Below are 23926 nucleotides of genomic sequence, written 5' to 3' on the forward strand. Positions count from 1 at the left end.
TTAAGCCCTTGAAATGTGGCTAGTGTAAATGAGGAGCTAGAATTCTTAATTTTATTTGATTTTAATGAATTGAAGTTTAAATGATCACATAAAGCTAATGACTACCTGATTGGATGGCCACTTTAATCAAAGACAAAATTAATGCCCATACAACCATCAGTGCCCATCCCCAGGAGGCATATAAAGAAATGTCTTGGACAGAGAGAAACTTGAGCTTAGTCAGGTAGGCTAGGGTAAGACAGAAAGTGGAAAAGAGAAAGAGATGTTGTTCTGGGCTGAGGGAACAATAAACCAATGACCTAAAGACAAGAAGAGCTTGGTGCTGTACCTGAAAGGTTAGGACATCAACTTGATGAGAGCTAAAGGTTCCTGCTAGAGCTGAAGAGGAAAGAAGGGAAGAAGGGAAAGAAAACTAGAGTTATGGAGGCCTCCGAAAGCCAGTTGCAATCTTAACTCGGTCTGGAGGCTCACATTCAACAGGTGAAATAAATGTGATTTTATTTTCTCCTAGAAACAAAAGTAATACATATTGATTGGGGATAATTTTAAAATTTCAGAAGAGGACAAGGAAGAAAATTAAAATCACCCATAGTACCATATATAAGAGCTAATCACCATCAGTATTTTGTTATATATCCTTCCAGGATATATAACTCAACACTTGTGAGTGTTGATTCACGTTTTAAGTTTACTGTATTTACCTACAGTAAAGGTCACACTTTTGGTGTACTGTTCTATGAATTTTGACTATCACACACTGTCATATAGCCACCGGTACAATCAAGATACAGAAAAGTTCCATCAACCTCAAAAAATAAACCTCTTACTCCCATCTTCAGCCCCTGTTGACCACTGATCTGTTTTATGTTCCTATAATTTTGCCATTTCTAAAATGTCATTTAACTGGAATTGTACAGGATGTAGCCTTTTGAGTCTGACTTCTTTCACATAGCATGAGGCATTTGAGATTCATCTATGTTGTTATGTGTCTGAATAGTTCATTTCTTTATATTGATGAGTAATATTCTTCATATACATGTGCCACAGTTTGCTTCTACTTACCAAAAAAACATTTGAGTTGTTTCCGGTTTTCAGCAATTTGAGTAAAGCCACTGGTTTTTATTTCTCTAAGGTAATTACCTAGGAATGGGATTACTGAGTCATATGTTAAATAAATGTTTATAAGAACATTTTTATTTCTCTTATTATGCCAAAATGTTTTCCAGCGTGGCTGTTTCACATTCACATTTCCACTAACAGGTATAAGTGTTCTAGTTGCTCCATATCCTGATCAGCACTTAGTATGATCAGTTTTTTCTTTAAGCTACACTATTATGTACGTCATGGTATATAATGGTGGTTTTAATATTCATTTCCCTAATAAATAATGTTGTTGAGTATCTTTCGATGTATTTTTTATCCTCAAATAGAGAAAATTTTATTTCTTTTCCAATCTGTATATCTTTTATTTATTTTTTCTTACATTATTGCATTAGCCAGGACCTTCAGTATGATATTGAATAGAGTGGTGAGAGCAGATACCCCTACCTTGCTCCTGTTCTAAGTGAATTCTTTCACCATTGGGTATGATGTTAGCTGAAGGGTTTTTATAGATGCCCTTTATTAGGTAAAGAAATTTCCCTTCATTTCCTAACTGGCTAAAAGTATCATAAGTAGATGTAGAATTTTTTGAAATGCTTCCATGTGAATATTGAGATGATTACATGATCGTCAGAAATCTGGGGAGTCCAAGACACATGCAAAAAGATGAAGCTGGATCACCTCCTTATACCACATACAAAAATAAATTCAAAATGGCTTAAAGATTTAAATGTAAGATCTGAAACCATAAAATTCCTAGAAGAAAATATAGGAAGAAACTTCACAGACATTACCCGGAGTAAGATTTTCACTGATATATCCCCTCGCGCGAGGGAAGTAAGAGAAAAAATAAACATGTGGGATTACATCAAACTAAAAAGCTTTTTCACAGCAAAGGAAACCATCAATAAAACAAAAAGGGATCCTACTGATTGGGAAAAGATATTTGCCAATGATATATCTGATAAGGGGTTAATATCACAAATTTATAAAAAACTCACTCAACTCAACTCCAAAAAAACAAACAACCCAATTAAAAAATGGGCAGAGGACATGAAGAGACATTTTTCTAAAAAGGACACACAGATGGCAAACAGACATATGAAGAAATGTTCAACCTCACTAACCATCAGAGAAATGCAAATAAAAACCACAATGAGATACCACCTCACCCCAGTCAGGATGGCTATCATCAATAAATCAACAAACAACAAGTGCTGGCGTGGATGTGGAGAAAAGGGAACGCTGGTGCACTGTTGGTGGGAATGCAGATTGGTGCAGCCACTATGGAAAACAGTTTGGAGGTATCTCAAAAATCTGAAAATGGAACTACCTTATGATCCAGCAATCCCACTCCTAGGTATCTATCCGGAGAAATCCAAAACTCCAATTCAAAAATCTTTATGCACTCCTATGTTTATTGCAGCACTATACACAATAGCCAAGACCTGGAAACAACCGAAATGCCCATCAGTAGATGACTGGATTAAGAAACTGTGGTATATTTATACAATGGAGTATTACGCAGCCATAAAGAAGAAAGAAATCTTACCATTTGCAACAACATGGATGGACCTAGAGAACATTATGTTAAGTGAAATAAGTCAGAAAGAGAAAGGCAAATACCATATGATCTCACTTATATGCGGAATCTAAAGAACAGAATAAGTGAATGAACTAATCAGAGACAGTTTTGGAAACATGGAGGAAAAACAGAGGGTTGCTAGAGGGGCGGGGGGGTGGGGATAAGGGGAAGGTGAGAGGTTTTGGAAAATAGTCGGTAACCACAAGATGGTCATGGGGGTTTGAAAATTAATTTGGGGAACGTACAGAGGGATAGTGGATGGGGGGAGGGGGGTTCACACAGTGTGAGGGATATAAATGATAAACGTCTAAGTTTTGCTTTGTCTTGTGCACCTGAAACTAATTAAAAAACAAATAAAAAAATAAAAAAAAAAAGAAATCTGGGGAGTCCAAAATCTCTGACTTATGGTAGTAATCTTAAATAATCTTAATATACAACAGAGAGCTCTGATGTTTGCAAAGAAAATGTTTTTTTCTTCCATTAAAAAATACTTTAAAGACTGATAGGCTGTAGGCACCCACTTTAAGCTTATTTTTAGAATTCTAAGAATCTGCTTTCTTTCCAAGATTTATTTTAGAAAATGCAATCTAGTTACTTTCCACATCCTCATAAAGAAAATGGCATTGTTTTATTTTATATGTGAGACAGAACTCGAGATAATGACAAATCTTGCCAAAGGCCTCAAGGATACTTAGCATGAACTTTGGGAGGAGTTATGTTTGTTTTGGTGTCTCTCATTCCCAGTCTAGTGTTAAGATGGGTCTTAGTCTCTCAAAATGTTTGCACAAGAGGATGAACTTCAATGTTTGCGTCGTTTCCCCTGTTTTATACTCTCCTCGCATAGACCACAGCTTAGCGTTTTAGAGAAAAGGCGCTTTCGGCAAGTGCAGAGTGGTATTGTCATGTTGCTACTGGAGCTGTCTGTGAGAGCCAAGAAAATAGGACAGAATGAAAAGGAAGTAAAATAAGTCATAGCGAAACCTTCTCTCTCAGAGGAAGGAAAGCAAACATTGAAATATTGCTTTTTCCTGGCTGCTTATTAAAGGGGAAATTTGCCTACTGTGCTGGAAGAGTCTTTTATTCATCGTTCTGTTGATGTGAAGCATCCAACTTGTTTTGTTTTTGTATGCATTACCCATTCTGTTTCTTAAGGGGAACTCTACTGACAGTGAGTATTTAACAGATTCAGCATTTCTCTGGTTAGAAAAGATGTCAATTTGTTTTAATCATTCAATAATTTATACTAGACCAATTCCCTGAAACAATTCAATTTAAACATGTTTGCTGCCAAGTCCATTCAAATTTCTGAAATATATGAAGTCATTATTTATATTTACATTTATGAAGGCATTATTTATATTTATTGATTTATTTTTAATATGGATTAGTTTGTTTGAAATAAGATGCTCTTTGGATATTTTGTGGAACTTACATAATTTTGTCACTTTCAGAAATGTTTAGATACGAGGTATTGCAAATTAATTAACTAATATAAAAACCTTGACTTTACAGGTATAAAACTCTAGTGTCACATTATGTAGTTACATACTCCATATTCTATTGTCATAAGTTCAAGGTCATTGGTCTAAATTACAATTACATAATTTCTGTTATGACTGTTGGTGATTGGTATAATTTGACTAATTATTGTCTAAACAATGGAAGTTGGCTGGGACTCAAATTGCAACAAATGCTTTTTTATATAAGAGCAAGGAAACTGAATGCTTTTTTCTTTTGTCATTCAATATGACGGGCTGCAATTAATCATAAATATTGCACTGGGGGTATAGAAAGCGTTCTTTATTTTCCAGGATCATCTTTCTTGAATAGGATAAAAGGGAACCCTCCAGAGAAAAATAAATGATCATGTTTAGAGAAACATCACATTGACTGACTAATTGGAAGGACAGTGGAAAAATCTCACAGGAAATGGTCCAGAGCCTGTGACTTTTATAGTCAATACTCCTCTTAGACAGAGCAAACATTCCTTTTAATGGCATAAAAATCCATTTAAATTGAAAGTAACATCTGCCGAAACTTCTTATGTGACCACAGGGTCAAGAGTAACCATTGCCAGATGAGGAAATAATATAATTTTTTTTGAATTATAGGGTGAACTTGTATCTAAACAATAAGAGTGCAATTACAAATTAGGATCCTGTCGTTTGAAAAGGCACTGTACTTTTAGGCAATTTAATATGTTACATAATTTACTAAAAACTTCTTAGCCTTTCTAATCTTTTCAAATAATTTCTGTCTGTTTTGACCACAAGCTTTGAGTAAATTGATTGATAAGACAGCTTGATCATTGCCACTTTTCAAAGGCATGGAGATCTATATGAGTACAGATAACACAGAACCCCTGCAAGTGAGGGGTGAATTGTCAGCGTTCACTGCTGAGGAGGTGCTGCTGGGACATCGCAGGCTCAGAGAGGGCAAAAAGGTTCTTCCACGATCCTCAAGGCAGTGAGGTTTTCCCAGACAAAGCAACAAAAGTGAGAATTCAACCTGTCTTATGGTCACTTCCCACAAATTCTAGGTAGAGAGTTGCCCCATCTTCCCTAACCTGAAATGCATTCACAGAGGCCATACATCGAGATCCTTCAATGTATCTTTGATGCCAGAGTAATTTTTATAGAAAAGAGTGACATGGGGCAAATCTTCCATGCTCACATTCCAAAATTAATAATATGGCTTCTGAAGTACAGAATGAAATAAATTGCCTTTAGTACAGCACAATGTAGCATAAATAAAAATGCAAGCTCCTTATTTAAATCTCATTTGAACATTTTATGCTGCTTATCTTAGAAATTGTCTCATTTCCTTGGCAGCTAATGACAGGTGGGCAGAGACCAGCTGCCTGTTGCAGAGCTGGACTTTGTGGAAACAAAAGAGGCCTTCTGGAATGTCTATCATACTCTTTACACATGTCAGATCTGGAACCTTGCTGCCTGGGTTAAATTCTTATTCTGCCATTCCCAGCTATGAATCCTTAAGCAAGTTGCTTAACTTCTTTGGACCTGAGTTTCCACATTTGTAAAATGGAATATATTATACCTACCTTAAAGGATTACTGTGAGGGTTAAGCAAGACCATTCAGGTCAAATACTTGAAAAATTTTAGCTGCCATTATTATCAATTCATTTCATCTACTTTGATATTCCTTCTTCTGGCCTTTCAGATGCCAGAATTATTCAGAATCATTATGGAGAATTTTTTAACCTATCCAAATTCTGAATGCCTAAACAATAATTCTAGGAAAACTATTTGCTCTTAAGTACAAAATAGACATATATTCAACAAAAACCTGTCTCTCTGTATTCACCTCAGCACTGATAGGATATCCTCAGACCATAATTATACCCAATGATGTTTAAATGGGCCCAGAGCCTCTAAGAAATTAGGTAAATGCAAATTTTTCAGGCCAAGCAGTCTTCCAATGATTTCTGAAAGTCATGGTTATAGACCTTCCTGGGCCTGCTGGGGACATACTCTTCTCATTGGTCTTGGTAGAGAGAGCTCTGTAGTTCCACCAGCCCCTTTCAGGCTCACAGAACTGTTTTTCATTTTAGGAGATGCAGTAAAATGTGAAAGGAGAAGGTTCTCGAGCACCTACATAGCCTGGTGCCCATCTGTTCTTTGAAAATTCATCAGTGTTTTGGTTCTGGAGTTCATATTTTGGGTTATGTATGGATTAGAGGTTATTGGCTAGAATTTTTTTAAGCCAGAAAAAAAAAAGTTACTTTGGTTTTTTTAGGTCATAGCATTTATGAATGTTATTAAAGATTAGTATGGAATATAAAAAAAATGTGTCCTCAGAATTCTTGACCTAAAAAAGTGAACTTTTTATTTTAACCGCTGAGCTTACCTGGCAATACAAGTATCTAGTCTGTAGCTATATTCTACTCCTTAGCTGCAGCAGAAAACATTTTATCTTTCTTGGATGCTGCAAAATCATAAACTAAAGAAGTCAAAGTCAATTTATGAGCTTCACAAGATTTTGCTAAGGAAATAGCTAGAAAATACATAGAAAAAAAGTATATTTATCCTTATGATACATGCAAAATAATCTCAGAACACTTCCCTAAGTGATTCTACTATGCTGTGCAGACTATGTAGGATTATGAATGCACTGAGTTTACTTAATATGATGCTTTGGGGAATGTGGTTTAATTGAAAGCTTTGGATATAAAACTAGCATCAATTGAGTTGAAAAGTTCCTTTTTAAATAAAAACTGCTAAATTATACTGCAAAATGCAGGAGAAAATATTACACACTACCTAAATGTGAAATTAATGTCTCCCTAAACATTGCTATAAGTAGCGCATCTCAACTTAGTTCATAATTGAGTGAATTGTTTCTTTTGTTTCCCATGTAATATCTTTTCCTTGTCTCTTTCTGTAACCAAATTCTGCCACTAGACTAGGTTGTTTGAGCAAGCGAATTAGTGCCTTCCAGGGGTGGTAATAAGTGCCTTCCAGGGGTGGTAACAGAGCAAAGAGGAATATTTCAAGGGAAGTAAATATATACATAATTTTCTGAAAGTGCAGCAAGTTTTCTTTGTGATTTTCTTCCTTGAGTTAGAACTATAGCTCTTTCACCAATGGTCTTCCTTCTCTTTTGTAACTTGTGACTTCATTTGTGTGACTCATTTCACTTGTTATGCTTGTCTCCATGGACACTAACCATCTAATAAGCCATATGTTGGACGTTTTAAAACAAGGTAGAAATCAGCAATTCTCAACCTGTGTTTTCAGTATCCAAGTGTATGTTGATGTAAATCAAAAGCTATCTTTAGTTCTTTAAAAACAAACTCAAAATAGCTTTGAACTTCAAGATGCTACTGAAAATTGGAATGAATGATTGTGTAACAACATGCTTTCTCATATTTGAAATACTATACTCGTATACTTGAAGAATTCTTAGTATAGATGCAACTACCTGCTTGAAGAAGTTGGTTACTAAGCAAACAACTGTTTTAAAAATATAACTTAAGTTATACTGGCTTCCAGCTTTGGATTCCCATTCCCTTCCCCCAAACTCATGATATTTGGAGGCACTGTTAATATGATAAAAATTTATAAAAGTAGACTCTACTTCTTACATTTCACCTTTGAAATGTTTGGGCTCTATAGATCATCATCATTTAAAAAATTGACTTTCTTTAGCCAAACCAAATCATAGATGTGTGATTTTAGAAACTCTTCATTTTACAAATGAGGAAGCAAAGACCCACAAACATATAAAGCAATTGTTTGATTTTACCCAACTCTGTAGTTAGCAGCAGTTCTACCAAGAACCTAGGCCTCTCCCCACCAGTATTGTATATCCTCCCCCGCTACATCAGACTACTGTCTCATTTACATGGCTCCATATATCTTAGAGTAAAGTAAGTGGCAAGGCAAGGGAATAGTCAATTGAGAATTGGCAATTTGGGGTAAGGTCTATGACATTGTTTTTTGAAGTGTAATCTGAGGATCAGCTATATTAATTACTTGGATGCCTGTTGAAAATGTGGATTCCTGGACTGTACTCCACATCTATTGAATCTCAATCTTCCAGGGGTGGCAGTCAGGAATATATAATTTAAACAAGCTTTCTAGGTAATTTTTCTGTACATTAAAGTTTGTATTCCATAGGCCAATGATATCCTGTATGTGTCACTAGACTGTTGCTTACTGTGTTTTAAATTGTTGTAACAGCATAATATATTTCCATTTCAGAAATGTGTAATGTGGAGCGGTGTGAAGGAGACCTGTGGTGGAGGAGAAGGGCACTGAGTTTGAGTTCCAATCTAGGCTCTACCACCTTGCTCTGTAGGCCTGGGCAAGTTACTCAGCTCTGTAAGACTCCAATTTTTCTTCTTTAAAGAAGAATAATGCTGCGTTTGCAGGATTGCTGAGAGATCATGGATATAAAATACCTGGCAGGCACTAGGCCTAGCATAGTAGAGGCATGCAACTATTAATTACTGTCATTACTTAAATTATATAACTATTATTTTCCATGGCTCTTCCCTTACCTTGTAAAGTGGAAGTGCACTGAATTACACATTCTTTCCAACCTAGCTACCATTTGTCGAGTATTTCTGTCCTTTGCTCCTCCTCTTCGCCTCTGTGGCTTCCTGACTACCTCTTGGCCATTTCACTATTCATTAGTCACATCTACCAGGAGGAAAGAGAAAATAAGAAATTCAACTCAAAGCATCCATTTTCCTCATGTTATTACTTTTAGTAAAAGATTTGGTGTGAAGGAAAGAGGATGAATCACGGGCCAAAATACATTTTTTTTCACTTTTCTGGGAGTTTGCCTATTTTTAGATAGTTTCTGTTTCTGCTCTTATAACGGATAAGTGGTAGTCATCCACTTACATGCCCTCATTTTAAAATAGTGGTTTTTATCAACATTGCACAATATAAGGGTATTTCTAAATGAATCATTTTGAATCTTGTTTCCTTCCTTACTTTTTAGGGAAACCGAAAATATTTGGTTTAAGAAAACTCATTAAAATCCTACAGAGAGGGAGGCTGAATATGAAGTAGGTCAAATTTCATCTCCCTGGTTCTGCCCTTGAAATATGTCAAATTCCGTCTCCCTGGTCATGCCCTTGAGGCATTGTTGACGTGCATTTCTAGCTCAGCAGAGGTGGACTCTGTGTGTGGATGGATTCCTAGATTGCACAGCTCCTCGGTAGGTACAAGTTCGGACCTAATGGGAAGGTGCCTGAGTAGGGCCTGCGGTCATGAGTCTTGGTTTTCACACTGGTTTGTAGTCAGACTCTGGCAGGAGGGCAGGGGGAAGGGTGAGAGTCTGGGATGGGGTGGGGCGGGGCAGCTGTCTGATTACCACACTCTTCACCTATTGCCAGTCCTGAGTCCTGACAGGGTGCTGATACCAGCCATCAGGTGGACTGATGGTCTGGTTGAAATGTGTGGCATGACCAGTCCATTAGAATGGCATCTTCTTGAGGGCAGGTATTTTTGTCTGCCTGGTTTGCTACTCTAATCCCAGCATCTGGAACCAGGTCTGTCATAGAGTACGCACTCAATAAATATTTGTTGAATACATGGATGAAGTAATCACCAGGGTTCATAAATCATCAGGATTTTTTGAAGGAGAGGAAGAAAAGAGGGGGGGAAATAGAAGAGGAAAATCGTGAGATGGTGCTTGGCTTGTTTGAGTCAATCTGATTATCTGAAGAATGCTCTTTTCGGGTAAAAGAATATAATTTTTCGGTCAAAGGCATAATGCGATTTCTGCTACAGCTTACCCTCCAGTTTTAGGGTCTACCCCTGGGAATGGTAATGCTGGTGACTGGTTGGATGGGAAAAAATAATAATAATAATGATGAATAACGACAGCAGCAGCAACCAGCATTTATATAGCACTCATACCATGTGGATTATCTTTACCAATCTACTTGTAAAATGTAATGAATGATAGTACAAGTACAATTGCACCTTGCCACAGCAGTGTGATGCTTAATGTAAATATCAAGACCGTTTAGTCACTGGCATGCAATATTACAAATAGTTCCTGAGCGAAGCAGGCTAGACGAGTTTCTCTAAAAAGACACTGTGTGTGTGTGTGTGTGTGTGTGTGTGTGTGTGTGTGTGTGTGTGTGCGTGTGTGTGTGTATACACATCTAAATGCACTAAGCCTACTCAAAATCATTTTAGTAATAACCTTGATTCTGGAAGTTTGGTTGCTAGGTAAAGCTAAGTGTAATTTTTACATTAATATCACATCCTTTTATTCAGATCAGAGTTTTCTGGGATGTTTCCAAAACCACAAGTGCAAATGACACATGCATCTCTAGAAATTTCCCTTGTAGGAGAATGGCAGTATGCCAACAAAGGTGAAGTACGGAACGTCCTTTTCAAAAGAGCCCCTAACTAGGCCTGTATTTTATAGACCTGCTTTGTGACCCTTATTTTGTCTTCTCTATTTGCTGCTCTAACACTTTGGCTCTCCAAGGCACTTTATTTAAATTCAGTGACCGCAAACTGGAATGAATGGAACTATTAAATAAACGTGTCCTTGAGTGTGTCCTCTGTGAAAGGCCCCGGGCTTTGGAGGAAGACAGACTTGGGTGGTTTGGATTCCAGCTCTGCCAGGGATCACCTGTGTGACCTTAGATAACTTTCCTAACAATCAGAGTTCTCCTCTGCAAAATAGAGAAAGAAAGAACCTCCAAGGGTTGTTGTGAGGATGGAGTGAATAATATATATATATTATATATATATATTATAAATATATAAATATATATATGTGTATATATAAATGCTTAGCACAATAACATGGCATGTAGGGGTGTATATAATTACTTCCCTTATTACCTGGTGTTCTTAACCCCCTCAGCATCCTGCACAACATAGGCTGCTAAAATACTTGGACATCCCCAGAACTAGAGTAAATTAAGAAAAAAAAAGAAAGAAAAAACAGATTTTCCTCCTGTGTCTTTCTCCTTTACTTTCACACAGAACACTTCACTTCTGACACTTCTGGTTACAAAATGTGTGGGTTCCCCCACACACACACACACACACCACCACAACAAGCAATTCTCTGGACCCTAGCTGGGTATTCTATAATTTAACTCATTTCTGACACTATCTCCTAGGATATAGTTGAGATCCCACAGGTTAAGGGTTCACAAGACAGCTCCCATCCCATTTCAGATGCCATCGCATTAGTAGGTCCCCAGATTACCCACTTATTAGACTTGGCTGTAAATCTGAGGTTCCCACTACCTACTCCTTGGGTTTGAGTAATTTGCTAGAGTGGCTCACAGAACTCATGGAAACACTTTCTTATGTTTACCAGCTTATTAAAGGACATGATAAAGGATACCCATGAACAGCCAGATGAAGAGATACACTGGGTGAGATCTGGGGGGGAGTCCCAAGTGCAGGTGCTTCTGTCGCTGTGGAGTTGGGGTTATGTCACCCTCCTGGTGTGAAGTGTTTGCCAACCTGGAAGCTCTCCAAACCCTTTACCGTTGGGATTTTATGGAGGCTTCCTCACACAGACATGATCAATTATTAACTCCATTTCCAGCCCCTCTCCTCTCTATATATAAGTGGCGTGGGCTGATGGAACTGAAAATTCCAAGCTTCTGCTCAAGGCTTGGTCTTACCGGTGATCAGCCCCCATCCAGGTACTCAGCCAGAGTTGCCTCACTAGAACAAAAGCTGCTCTAGTGCTCTTAGCACTTAAGTATTTACAAGGGTTTTAGGAGCCCTGTATTAGGGACTGGGGACAACGACCAAATATACATTTCTTATTCTAAATCACATTATCACATAGAGCCTCAGGGCAGCCCCTTCTTTCTCATAGACTGTTACAATTAAAGGTAGATTTTGTGCTCCAGCCCACTCTCAGCCGCAAGCATTATCTTACACACACACACACACACACACACACACACACACACACACACATACACACATACACACATACACGCACTCTTTTATTCCACTCCGTTCTTTGTTTTCTGCAGCCTACAGCACAAAGCCTAAGCTCCTTGTTGAAGCATGCAAAACTTCCTCATCTGGCTTTAGGTCTGTTGACTCATTGTATTTATGAGGAAGGCTCATTAACTGTCCCTTCTTTCACACTTTAGTTACTATGCTTTTTTTTTTTTTTATTAGTTTCAGGTGCACAAGACAAAGCAATACTTAGACGTTTATCATTTATATCCTTCACACTGTGTGAACCACCCTCCCCCATCCACTGCCCCTCTGACATCGCACAGAGCCATTACATTTCCACTGTCTCTATTCCTAATTACTTAATACTCTTGGATCTTCAGTTTCACCAGCTATAAAATGCCTGCTTCCTCCTTCCCACCCCCCAAAAAAAGCTTACTATAATATGTGAAAATGACACAGCCTAAAGTCCTCGAGATACTTCTTAGCTACAGAAATTGAATCAATACTGTCCCAAAAATGGAAGAAAATTATTTCCTATTTTACAATGCATATAAACTGTGAAATTAAGAAACTTCGTAAAATTGAGGTCAGATAAGCCATTCAAGAGCATTTTCTATGTGTTGTCAATAGTTTTGTTTTCAGGAGAATTCACTTGCCCAATTAGCAGTTCTTTTCTAATTAATTGTTAGTAAAATGATACTGTTGCCTTCTTATACTTAAAGTTCAAAACCCAGTTATTAAAAACAAGCACTGCGTTTCCTTGTAATGACCTACAGCAGCCATTTCTTTCTGTCTGTCGAAATGTGAGCTCCGGCAGTGGGTAGCAAGATTTTTGGGTTCTAGTTCAGGAACAGGTATTGACAAGTCAATTAATCCAGCTTAATAGTTTATAATTTACCACCTTAATAACACTGCTGATTATTTCTTAAAAGCTTCAAACTTTTTAAACACTACTTAATATTTCTGCAATTCAAGTCCCTCATTTGCAAAAAGAAAGTAAAAATACCTATGTCCAGTTATAAAGATTAAATACGAAGGTTAAATGAATACTGCATACGAAACATCTAACAGTAGTAGATACCCAATAAATGTTATTCTCTTTCTCATCGGGGTTTTGTTTATAACACCACATTTTATTCAGATTAATGTGTTCACATATGGATCTACTTCACTATACTATAAACTCATATAAGGCAGGAATTCTGTCTTACTCATCTTTGGATCCCTAGCACCCAGCACACTGCTTGATACAAAACACATGTTTAATATATACATAATTATGGAAGGCAGGAAGAAAAGATGGGAGGAAAAAAAGAGAAGAAAGGAAGGAGAAAGAGAGGAACATAGTGAACTAAATACTAGGTAAATTTGAGTACCATAGAACAAAAATCTCTATATAATTATTCAAGTTGTGTTTTCAATATTTATATTTTATCATATTAATTCTAATAATTATAAGACATTACCAACATAATAAAAATATAGTTGAATATTCCTTCATACTTTTGAAATAAAAAAAACAACTGATGTATGCCTTCTTTTGTTTTATGCCAATATACATGAGCAAGCATTACTGAATGAAAACTGCTTGTCAAAAATGTAACATGTGAGATAGGATGGTGATTTTGATGGCATGTGTCATTTATGCTAGCAAAATGAGAGAAGCGTCACCGTGTTTCAGGGCTCTTGTGTGGCACTTAGAAAACTCTGCAGTCTGCAATCTACTTGTTCTGTGACCTAGTCAAGGTGATTTATCACAGGTAAAAAGTATATGTTTCATGCCTTTTTAAGTGACAAGTTTGACACATATTATGAAATGATACAATCTGTAGAGTATAAAGTCGCAGTGCATACCAATCAAACATGTTATGCTTTTCGGTTACATAATTCACTGTTTGAAAATACCTTATCTGATATCAAGAAAAAACCAAGAAGCTGCTACCAAGACAGTTTTCAGTCTTCTCAAATAGATATCCAGTACCCCTCTCTAATACGTGCTATTGCCCTAATTTCCTTTTATTTTATGACTTTTTGTTGCTGTTCTTATCTCTTGGTTAACAATCGATGAATACTGTTTTCTTTTTAACTTTTAAAAAAGTTTTAGTCATCAAAATGTAAACAACGTAAAATCACCCAAAGTAAGAAATTCGTATTTGTCATCTCCTGATCCACTTCCCTGGTACTCCATGCATTTTTCTAAAGATATTGCATCCTTCCAAACCTTTCCTCTATATTAAATGTATAGATATATGTACAATTTTCCAGATAAATGGGATCCAGCTATATATATTTTATTAAGCAACATGCTTTTTTTCACTTATGTCTTGGAGATCTTTTTAGGTTAGTACATGTAAGTTGATCTCATTCTTTCTAATGGTTGCATACTATTCCATACCATGGTTCTATCATAATTGATTGCTCCATTCCTCTTTTAATCAGAATAAGTTTGTTTTCCCTTTTTCACAATATAAATAATACAGCAGTGGACATTCTTATCTATTTACCAGGATAGAGTCCTAGAGGTAGAATTGCTGTGTTAAAAGGCACACCATTTTTTGAATGCCACTGAGAACAATCTATTGCAATATTTAGTAATTGTTGCTATTTGGTTATTCTTCCCTGTTTTACACAAGGTTGGGATTCTACTCTTATTTTAACTGATCCTTTGAATACAATGAGATGCCAGCATAAAGTAGCTTTAGCTTTAATCAGTAAGCTTTAATCAGGAAGCTCTAATGTCTTAATATTTGGTTTTCACCATAACAAGATTCATTTTAAAGTTGAGTTCAGTTTAAGTTTTATATTTATTTTATCTTGTACCATATCCAAGGGGAGTTTAACTATTTAAATGAGTAGTCACTTAAAAAAGTTATTTTACATCATGGATTTTAGAGGGGGGCCGGCAAATATGGGATGGAATGCTCCTCAGTAGATTAGATAGTTGCAATCCAGTTCTATTGAAGCCCTACAAAATAATTGCTGCTAAATTTAATGTACTTTTTCTGGGTTTGGGGGTTTTTTGGGCGGGGACAAATGCTTCTATTATTTCCTTTATATCACAAAAAAAGGGAAACATCTAAGAATTCTGAATTTTTAAGTGTTAAAAATGAGACATGCGGGCTACAACTATATGGGTCATTTTTGAGGCTATCTTTAAAAAAGATCATGGAGAAAACATTTTTTAAATAAAAAGGTCATGGAGATTTCTGAAAACGGGATATTTCTCAGCCTCTCAAGTGGGAAGTTATGGATAATGTTCAATACAGACTGAGGAACTAAGGCCATAGAGTTTTGGGAGACTATTGGATGACGGTTTTTATGGGTTGTTTGGCCATGCTTCCTGGACTCCCTCCTGTGTTCTGCTGGTACCCTCCCCTGCCTACCCTGACTGCTATGGTCACAAAGGAAAGTTGATCTTCTTTATCACATTATTGTTAACTTTGTGCCACAGCTTAAAAGTCAGAAAATTTTAAAGTAGAAAAGGAGTCCTTGGAGACCATTGACTCCTTTATCTTGTCCTGAAGCAATAAAACTATGCGCTGCATTCTAGTGTAATCATCGGTCTTTCCAAATGGTTCCTACTGAGTTTCTTTCATCTGCTTTTTATTAAAAAAAATGATGGCTAAGGAGAACAAAATGATCAAATCAAACTCCTCTCTCTCCGTGCCCTTTGCACATGTGCCCATTTGCTGGCCCTTCCTACTCTTTTCACCATTGCGGCTCCTTCTCTTCCTTCAGACTCTGGTCAGTCATCACCTTCTTGGTGATGGAAGCCACTCTTGGTATACCCTCACTCTCAGTGGAGAGCATTCTTCGATCATGCTTATCATTATAATGTGATATTGTTCTCCTGTTTGTCTCTCCCATTAAAGGATAGGGGACTTGGCTTTACCTTTATATCTCCAGCACCAAGCACAACATCCAGCACTCAGTAAATGTTGAATGAATGAATGAATGAATGAATGAATGAATGAATGAATGAACAATTGACTGAATAAAACAATTTCACAAATAATCCTTTCTTAGATGTCATAAGAGTATTTCAATCTAGTGGAAGATGGATTGATTAGAGATCCTCTCTACTTTCGGAGTCCACATTAAAGCTATAGTCATTTTACTTAGAATCTTTTAAAGTTTTTGTGTAGAAATGATAACCTTACTTTGGAAAATGCCTACTGCATAATATGGTGTTTGTTAATGTGCCAAAAAGCATGGCAGCAATTGTCCATCCATCATTTGGTAATTCACTAGATTTTTACTTAGCTGGTGGAAGTTATTCTAGAGATATATTGTAGAGAACTCTGATTGATTGTACTGAGCCAAACTGATTTATAAAATTTGTACTTTTCAGGGGCATTTGCACCAAGAAACATTCCAAAATTTGTGTGGGATTGTGTTTAAGTTTGATTGTCTTTTTGTTATTGTTTTTAGTTGAGGGCAAGAATGACAAGACCTTTATCATAACAAAATATGCTGTGGAAATTGCCAAACAGTGGCATTTGGGAAACATGGTTAAATGTGTGTGCTTTTGTAAAAGTGATTAAACTGACACAGGATTTGCAAAAATTTAGGGTTCAAGATTAGCATAGAAATTAATTTCTGAATAAGCAGTTTGTCTTGTTTCATTTAATTGCTTCCTGTGTGATTATGTAAAGCTAAAATTAATTTCAGAAATTTTTTTTCACCTTGAAACCATAGTCGTATTTCTCAAGTTTTTATTTGTGTCTGTGTCTAGATTCCCATTTTGTGTCATCCCATCATGCAGTGTCCATTCAAGGGCCTATTTATGCCTCTGTGAGTTTCTGACTAGTTGCTTCTTACCGTACTCATCTCATACAGCATTTTCCAGATTGTATCTGAACCACTCCTTAATCAGTTTATTTTTGAGGAAGGTCTTTACCCCACCGTGCAACCCTGGGAAAGCTCCATGAAGAGACTCGTTAGCAACCTTGAATTTGCAAGTGCTTAAGTTAATCAGGGTGCAAAGCTTGCTCCAGTTTACAAAGTCAGTTTTCATGAATGCAACTATATCCACACAGAAGAGTGACTGTGAAGGGGGCCAACCCCTATAGGGGCCTGCAATGAGGCCCAGTCATCCTAATTCATTCAGGAAGGAAAAGGATAAAAAGAAGGAAGAGTTGAGTTGACAGCAGTCTCAATGCCATACTTCCTGGCTCTGTGGATGTTTTCTGGGTTTAGGTTCCTTGTGATTTAAGCTCTAATTTCTCCTTTTCACTACCAGCTAAACCTCTGGACCTTTATAATGCTTATCTTGACATGACTTCTTAGATTTTTACTCAATATGAGTTTTATACCTTGGTGAAATGTAAACATACTAAACTCTTGTTTAACTGGTACTGATTTATTCTGGGCAATAGTTATTTTCTTCCAAATCTTCTGAGTACCTTAGGTGCCCAGTTGCTCTTAAAACACTGGCTATCGCAAGTTTCTTGGAGTAGGAATCTCTTTATTTCTAGACTCTCCGAATTTTAAAACAAAAATATTTTCCTATAATTAGGCTTTAAAATGATGATACAGTTATGAATAAAAGTTATACCTGCAGCTACCTAAAATGTTCACTGAGAGTTCAAAACGATCAAGTAAAGGTAGAGATGTATGCATGGCATTTAAATAGTATATATATGTATATTTGTATATAAAGTCATATTAGTTTTGTATATAAACTCACTTTAGTAAAAAATGGTCAAAAAAGTAAAATAAATGCTAACGGTAACACTAGTATTATATTACTGAAGAAAAGTAAACGTATCAAATAGGGATATAAATATTAAAATTAAAATATGACTTGATATTTTAAAATTAAAAAGTATAATAGTTTATTGAAATTTACTAAGAATGGCACTTATTAGAATTCCACTAACTCATTCATTCTCAAAATTTTCCTGCAAATGTTATTTATATAAGCAATAATAATGTTAATGTTAAATATTTTAAGGTATAGTTCAACTTCAACATTTAAAAATATACACAAACCCTGTGTATATAATATACAGCAACATTATAATCTTTTAATCAATTACAATTAAATAATATAAACTAGGAAAATACTGAGTTAATAGTCATCAGTAATTAAGACAGTGATAATTTTGGAGAAACATATTACCTACAGTGATTACTTCAATAACTTATTCATTACTATGAAGAGAGCATAAACAGATATTTTTAGTGTCTTTGCAGAAATTATCTCTTAACGACAGCTCCATTTTAAACTATTTCACTGACTTACCATGTGATTCTTTGGACAGTCTTCGATGTTTCCATCTATAATGTAAGGATAAATATCTTACAACCTAATTTTTAGGATCTATTGACCAAATGAAATGTAAAAAATAAAGCAGTATTTAAGAATGGGCATGCTGGATATTTACATTGGGTTCACTAAACACAAATGCATAGGAATATTGATAAATTTTTTATAAGAACAACTTCCCAATTATGAAAAGCATTGATATTGCCACACATTAACATTTACATCCACGTGTGATATTTAAATCCAGTTGTGTATAGTTGCTAAATAAAGGACCTGATATAATCGAAAAAGTTTTACAGCTCAATGGATTCTTAAAGAGCAGCTAATCTAACCTCCTTATTTTATAGATAAGAAAATTAAGGTTCAGAACAGAGAAGTTTGTTCATGTGTTCAAGGAGTTAGGCAGACCCAGATCTCCTCAGTTTAGCTCTGGTGGTTATTTCCCTTAGGACGCTAACTTTTGTTCGTACCTTTGAAATATGTGTACCAAACATTGTCTGGAGACAACATATAGTGTCCCCCAGGTACAGTTTTTCAAATGTACATAAATGCCACTGGGATTAACAAAATATACTCATTTTAAAATGAAAAGAAATTCATGGTAGATTTTGTTGTTGTATTTGTGTTTGTCTTATCAATAGGTTCTCAAAACGCAAGCTATCACATGGAAACCACTGACACATTTTGAAGTGAATGTGTAAACTTTGGGATCCATGACAAATCTCCCTTCTCCCATCTATTTATTAACATTTTGAATGATTTAAAATGTCACAAATATTGGAAAGGAATAATGATTTATTATTAGTTACTATATTATTATCATTAACTGTGGGAACCGAGGATGCAAAGATGAGTCTAAGACCAAAGGCTCAGAACAGTAATCCAATGAAACAAAATAAGACAATAAAACTCTGATATAGTTATGTATCCTGTGCCCCTGGAGAATTGTTTACCATGTGCTCTCATGCCAAGTGAAAGGTAATCTCCTTGTTTTATAAGCATATTGAGACACACAGAACATTTGCTTTCGATGGCATTTTTCACTTGACAAGAGTAGTATCATAGGAGTATCTACCTAGTCCTTTATCCTGATGTGTCAGCAGCACCCCTGACTCTCTCTGGTTTTTAAATATCTCTAGAGAAGCCTGCAAGACCCTATGGTATCTAATTTTTAAAATCAGCACTGTCAGGTCTTCCTTCTTTTTAACCTTATGGCAGTGTAAGCTCATTTCCTTTTGTTCATCCTTCACTGTATCCTTTATAGACTTAAAAATAGTTTTCCCTTTCTCAGGCAAAAGAAATCCAAGTTACTTCAGCTCTTAAGGAGCATATTTCCCACAAATTAGCACACTCGGAAATATTTGTATTAAATTGTGCTCCATAAGTAGACCATGCACAGCATATCACTAAAACAAAACACTCTGCCATGAGTCTGCATAAAAGAAGGGTTCGAGAAAACATGCCAAGGCTTTCCCAGATGAAATGAGGACCCGGAATGCAACCCTCATTACAATTCAACAAACAAACTCTGCTCATTCATAGAATGTTCTCAGTCTCCTCTGCTATTATATTCTGTGGGTTCTTGCTCGCCTTGATGTTTAATTTGAGAAATAGCACATATTGCTAAAGAATTGTGACTATTATTTGTATTGAACTAACTAATACATGTACCAACATTGATATTTTTAATTCTTGGATTTTCTAAATTTGTTTAAAAGGGTTGATGTTTTAAGTGTTCAACTATATTATGATTATTATTTTTCTATGTTATTACTACTGCTCCTGTGGCTACTGCTATTAATACCACCAAGAGGACTTACTGAGTAAGAATTCTGTGTTTGCTTGTCTAAAACACCTCCCTTTATCACTTTTCTTGGAATGTCCTGCTAAAAGTTTAGTTACATTGAAGGAAATGGAAACAGTATATAAAGGAGGATGGCTTTTATGAAATGGAATTTGTGGAATGCCCTTATTTTGGATGAGTTGCAGACTTCCAAATTCCACAGAAACCCAAATAAAAACAGTTATATGCCAGTTAAAACAAGACTTCACTCAGGCTTGGAATGGCCTGTATGTGATTTGGTGGTATGGCACTAACCTAGACTGCAAAAAACAAAACCACAAGACTACATACAAATTTGACAATAGAAGAGAAAAAATGAGTTGATTCAAAATGCCTCTAACATTCAGAATGTGAGTCTGAAAATGCCCTAGTCACAAAATTAATTTGAAGAAGTTAGTTGGGTAGTTTGATTAAGGAAAAATTATTGCCTGTTCAAATTTGTCATGTTTTCAGAAGGTTCTATCATCTATCTATCTGTCTGTCTGTCTGTCTATCTATCTATATCTATGTTTGTCATGTTTAAAATGAGAAATTGTAAATGATGACGCTATTATAGAATAATCGAAATTGAAAGACTTGTTTGCTCTTCATTAAAAGATGTAGTCTATGGGACTGCTTCTCAGTTAAGATCCAATCCTAGGACATGAAAATGAACTCATTAGAGGTAGGAACCATTCCTTCCATGATTCTGTTTCTGATTTGAGCACAGCCTTTGGCAACTAGTGGGTACAAATTGACAGTTGTTGCATGACAGAATATATTAAAATAGCATTCCAAAGAGATGGTCTACCTAAGTTTCAGAACGTTTGTTCATTGTATTTTACCAGTCAATATGATTTTAAGAAATGTTGTGAAGATATTATTAATATGTGCAACATTAAATAAGTCCTTTTTTAAATTCTAAGAAAGTATATATGAGAAAGTATATAAGATGAATATGTAAGAAAGTATATATGATGAAAAAACTTTTCAGAAAATTATCCAGAGATAGCCATTGTTAATATTTTTATGTATTTTCTTCCATATTTAAGTATTCACATGTTTTTTATATTTGAACAAATTTGGGATCATATTGACTATCTAGAATATATCAAACTCCAAATATATTTCATATATAAAATAATCCAGAATAAACTAAAAATAATTACCCTATGACCAGTTTACACTTAATATATATCACTTTCAAACAATAAGAGTTCTCAACAAAATTAATCTAAAAACTAAAACTAAGTGAGATTTGGATCAACATTATAGGACCAGTGGGACTAAGGAGAGATTGTCAGCATTCCTAAAATGTTTCCACTTTGTATGAATACTTTTCCATTTTCAAATGAAGATGTTTCATCTTAGCAACTTACAGAGAGTATTTATTCTTTATGTCTTCAAAGAGTTTGATGGGCAAGCATTCCCTCTAAGCTGCAGATGTACATAGTGGCATCTGATTTGAAAATACTTTTGCAAATACCTATTATGGTGATGATTTAGCTAAAAATACTTATCTGAATGGTGGGCTGTGGCAGCTGATGTCAGCGAGTTAGCTGATGAGAGGATTTGGGAGGGTGAAGAGTTTTACCCTCAGGTAAATTCAAAGAATTGTCAGCAGCCTGTTCCAATACACGGTGAACAGACAGAACACTGTCAAAGCCAGAGCTCTTTTACTAGAATTAGGATGACACTTGGGATACATACTGCAGTAACATGAACCCGCAGGGCACACAGTGGATGTACACAGAGTAAATCAGAAGTGAGTGTCCAAACTGAAGTAGCCTCCTTTCTTTCTAATCCCTAAATCACTGTGGCACTTGATTTCTTTTGGGCCAAGAAGTTGTCTTGCGCTGCAAAATACTATAAAGCATGGCAGTGTTTCGAGGTATCAAATGAAGAGATCACTTTGAAGTACTCTAAAGTTGTACTCATTTGGCTTAAAAGAGTTAACTCACTTTCATAAAAACTTACTAACTGAAAATGAATTAGGCACCAAGAAGAAGGTTAGTTGTATTTACTAACTTTTTTTTCTTTTAATTCTTATTTTTTATTTTTATTTTTTAAAGATTTTATTGGGGAAGGGGAACAGGACTTTATTGGGGAACAGTGTGTACTTTCAGGCCGTTTTTCCAAGTCAAGTTGTTGTCCCTTCAATCTTAGTTGTGGAGGGTGCCATTCAGCTTCAAGTTGCTGTCCTTTCAGTCTTAGTTGTGGAGGGCGCAGCTCAGCTCCAAGTCCAGTTGCCATTTCTAGGTGCAGGGGGCGCAGCCCACCATCCCTTGTGGGACTTGAGGAATTGAACTGGCAACCTTGTGGTTGAGAGCCCACGCTCCAACCAACTGAGCCATCCGGGAGGCAGCTCAGCTCAAGGTGCTGTGTTCAATCTTAGTTGCAGGGGGCGGAGCCCACCATCCATTGTGGGACTTGAGGAATTGAACTGGCAACCTTGTGGTTGAGAGCCCACTGACCTATGTGGGAATCAAACCGGCAGCCTTCGGAGTTAGGAGCATGGAGCTCTAACCACCTGAGCCACCGGGCTGGCCCCTATTTACTAACTTTTGATTGAAATGTCTTAAAATTTCTTTCAAGGGTCATGATATTGAAACAGAGATCCCAACTATCCTGGATCAGGTGCATCTTGGTCAGTTTAGTAGTCCTTCACTCAGATTTTCTGATAAAATAAGTGTACTGTTTCTAACAAAATCAAATAAGATAACTGTTATGAAGCTATTTTGTTTGAACAAGGAGAAAAGGGGAAAGAAAGTCTACACAATGACTGTATTGCCAATTACATAAACTGGCTATAAGAATGCCCTGGAAGAGAAAATATTTTACTCAATGATATTGTATCTTTTACAAAATTTTGCAAGTTGAGAAAAAGAAGTATTGAAAAAATGCAAAATAGTAATTCTTGGGAAGCTTTGGGAAATATTAAAGTCATCTTTGAATTAAGAAAAATCATAAGGATTTCTTTTCGGGAAAACTCAATCTGAGAAATTAGGATCCAATGAGGCTCAACTCAATTATGAGGCTAACAGCCCAATTAAAAAAATGAGCAAAAGATTTGAATAGATATCTTATCAAAGAAGAAATACCAATAGTTAATAAGCATATAAAAAGATGCTCATCATCACTTGTCATTAGGAAATGTGAATTCAAACTACAACAAGATACATTAGGATGGCTATAATAAAAAAGACAGACAATAACAAGTATAGGCCGGGTTGTAGAGGAAGTAGAACCCTCATACATTGCTGACAGGCATATAAAATGATACAACCACTTTGGAAAAAATAATCTAAATGTCAACTAACTGGTGAATGGATAAACAAGATGTGGTCTATCCATACAGTAGATTACTATTCAGCAATGAAAAGGAAGGAATTACTGATACATGCTAAAATATGGATGAACCTCAAAAATATTATGATGAATGAAAGAAGCCAGATGCACGGACCTCATATTGTATGATTCCATTTATATTAAATGCCCAGAATGGGCAAATCCTTAGAGATAGAAGATTAATGGTTGTCTGGGGCTCAAGATAGCAACAGGACTGACTAAATGAGCACAAGGGAGAAAGGACATGGGTGAGACCATGAGCAGCCCAAATGGATTACTAAATAGGATTGTGGGAACCCAGAATTGGTTACCTGGATACTGGATTGTACTGCTGGTGGGGGTTGGGCACAAAGTGATATACAAA

The 23926-nt window shown here is 36.0% G+C and overlaps 1 protein-coding gene across 1 annotated transcript in view; it reads left to right on the plus strand.

Moving 5' to 3' along the window:
- Positions 1 to 3631: 3631 nt before the first annotated feature.
- The window catches only part of ARHGAP5 (Rho GTPase activating protein 5), a 107630-nt gene continuing 87335 nt past the window's right edge, over positions 3632 to 23926 (plus strand). The window contains exon 1 of the mRNA XM_019754531.2: positions 3632 to 3854. The gene's annotated coding sequence lies outside the window, so the exon portion shown is untranslated. The remainder of the gene's footprint in view (positions 3855 to 23926) is intronic.

The sequence above is a fragment of the Rhinolophus sinicus genome, linkage group LG03 (assembly GCF_036562045.2).
Source record: "Rhinolophus sinicus isolate RSC01 linkage group LG03, ASM3656204v1, whole genome shotgun sequence".
Lineage (NCBI taxonomy): Eukaryota > Metazoa > Chordata > Mammalia > Chiroptera > Rhinolophidae > Rhinolophus > Rhinolophus sinicus.